Source organism: Monopterus albus, unplaced genomic scaffold, assembly GCF_001952655.1.
Source record: "Monopterus albus unplaced genomic scaffold, M_albus_1.0 scaffold7.1, whole genome shotgun sequence".
Taxonomy (NCBI): domain Eukaryota; kingdom Metazoa; phylum Chordata; class Actinopteri; order Synbranchiformes; family Synbranchidae; genus Monopterus; species Monopterus albus.
The window spans coordinates 3,266,364-3,268,961 of NW_018127887.1; the positions used below are offsets into that span (position 1 = coordinate 3,266,364).

General features: G+C 42.3%; 1 protein-coding gene across 2 annotated transcripts in view; it reads left to right on the forward strand.

Moving 5' to 3' along the window:
• Positions 1-941: 941 nt before the first annotated feature.
• The window catches only part of shisal1b (shisa like 1b), a 33,917-nt gene continuing 32,260 nt past the window's right edge, over positions 942-2,598 (forward strand). The window contains exon 1 of one of the 2 annotated variants that reach the window (XM_020623572.1): positions 942-1,219. The gene's annotated coding sequence lies outside the window, so the exon portion shown is untranslated. The remainder of the gene's footprint in view (positions 1,220-2,598) is intronic. The other variant, XM_020623578.1, reaches the window with a different exon arrangement.

Sequence of the window (2,598 nt, forward strand, 5' to 3'; positions counted from 1 at the left end):
CCATCGTGCAGCTGAGCAAACCAATCAGCGTTTGATGGCACACCAAACTAGCACCTGTCCTGTCAACAAAATGTTTGTAGGCAAATGCAACAGAGCTGCACATATTGATGGGTTTTTTTTTCAATTAAAAATCAATTGATTGTTCAGTCTATATACAGTATAAGAAAATAGTAAAACTGCATATCCCAGCTTCCTGCAGTTCAAGGTGACATCTTTAAAATGCCCTTTTTGTCGGATAAACAATCCAATTACAAAGATTTATAGTAGAAAAAGTCCTCGCACTTGCGAAGCCAGCAGCAGTAAAAAAAAAAAAGAAAGAAAATAGTAATAAGAAAGAAAAAGGACATCCCTGCTTGATAAATTTTGTGTTGATGCATTTTGCATTTGTATTCTTTTTACATGCAAATTGCAGCAGTATCTACTGAATATGCAGATGACTGTTCCTGTTTGTTTGTATATATGTACACTGTGTGACCAAAATCAAAATGAAGCACATTTATTGTTAGTGGAACAACCTCTGGACGGGCAGTGCTAGGAGACTGGAGATTAGATTAACTCTCACTAGGATGCTAATGCATTTCCAGACAGGAATAGAGAGTGAGATTTGTGTGCATAAGTGCAAGAGAAGAGATGATAAACAAGAGAGAGGGGATTTAAAAAAGCACAGGACACGATCTCACTCATGAGGAAAGTTGAGCTGAGAACTAGCAGGAAGTATTTTCCCTCAAGAGAGAACCAAGTGTTGTTGCTGTAAAAGCAGATGAACTCGTGGCTTCTGTCGGGAAGGAATGCATGCAGAGGAGACAGACAGAGATAAAGAGGAGCTCAGAGGATCACCCTCTAGTGCACACACACAAGCTCTCTCTCCCTCCCTCTCTCACTCGCCCACTATCGTTTCATCTCTCTCTCTCTCTTTCTCTCTCTCTCTCTCTCTCTCTCTCTCTCTCACTCTCTCAGTCGCTGTGCTCTGACGGATGGGGATACACAGCCGAGGACGACTTACTGGAGAGAAGAGTGTGTTTCTTTTCTTCTCTGGTGTTTTTTCTTTCACTTCCGCCTGGCTTTCCTCATGAGCTTTTAATTCCAGCCCAGGTCCCAAAGATGAGGAGAATCTATTTGTGAGGAAGACACAACGAAAGGAAAGAAAAAGGAGCAACAGGGTGGTAAAATCTACGAGCGGGAGTGAACACGAAGAGCTTTTTCTTCAGGCTCAAACAAGGTTAGTGAGAAAAGCTGCTTATCATTAAAACAAACACAGTCTGGTGCTATAGTTTCAACCTCTGTTGTTTCCTGTGTTATCTTTACATTTCCTATTCAAAGCATTTCATATTGAAGTGCTTTCCCTCCTCTACTGTATAATAAAGCTTAATTTAAACATCCTCACAAAGCAGTTTTCTAAACACAGCAGTTTCTCAAGTCCCTTAGTTACATATGAAACATGTTTCTTTTCCATACATAGATACACTTTTTTCATACAGCAGATCTCCAGGTTGGTTGCTAAGTTTCACTCTCCATAGGTGTTATTTCCCAAAGGTATACAGTACAATTCTCAGGTGGACTCTCCTTTACCAAGGTAGTGTAGCAGAGAGTGAGCTGCAGGAAAAGGCGAGGACAACTCACTCTCATCCTTGCTCCTCCGCCATCACTTTGCACAGGAGGTAATTAAGCGGGATTGGCAGCCGACACCGCTGGTAACTTGGAAACAGGCGTGTGGGAGACGCATGGTGGCACACGATAGAATTTAGGGGAGAGAGGAGCAGAGGAGGAAGGAGATTCGCTTTGTTCATTCATACAAAAGCCTACTCCTCTGTGAAAAATCCCACCCTCACCTGTGTTTCTGTGTGAAAACTGGCCCAGGGGCAGCATTTATGATTTTGCATGAGAGTGAACAGTGTGTGCTGCAAACGCATGTGCACAGAAAGTGTGTTTGTGTGTTCATGCGTGCACATGGATGGTACGGAGTCTCTCTGGTGTGCATCGGTGGTAGTGAGGTGAACCCTCACATTTAATTACCGCAAGCAGAAGAAATGATCCATACTTAAAACTAGCTAGACGACACGAGAATAGGTTAAATTAATAAAACATCAAATTTGTGAGTCCTCGATGAGCCGTTGTGCAATTCCTGTAATGAATGGATGAGCGCTTGTGTAATTTACACAATAAACAAGCTCCCCATAGACTCTGCCTTTGTTCAGGCTGTATTTATTTATAGCATATGATCGGAAAATTCTCCTTGGAACCAATAAAGCCCCGTTCTGCTCACTGTTTGTCACAAAGCCTTCTCACAGCCATTTTTAAGCGTGGTTAAGATAAGTGTGCCTGGAGATGCTGAGGCTGGCCTTTGGCTCCTGGTAACTAAGGCCTCTAATGCAGGCTTAAGCAAACTGATGAAAAGTGTTTTCTTTTTAAGATTCACTGATGGGTGGGGATGTATTAAAGAAGATGACAGATACCAGAGAGTGTTGTGTTCTGGGTGTTGACGAAGGTGGGCAGATGGTGGGGCAATTATTTTGGATTACGTATGCTTTGACACAGAAGAAGAGATATTGCCTAAGCTTAAGCCTTGCTGACCATTCATTTCAGAGACAGTGAAGTGTT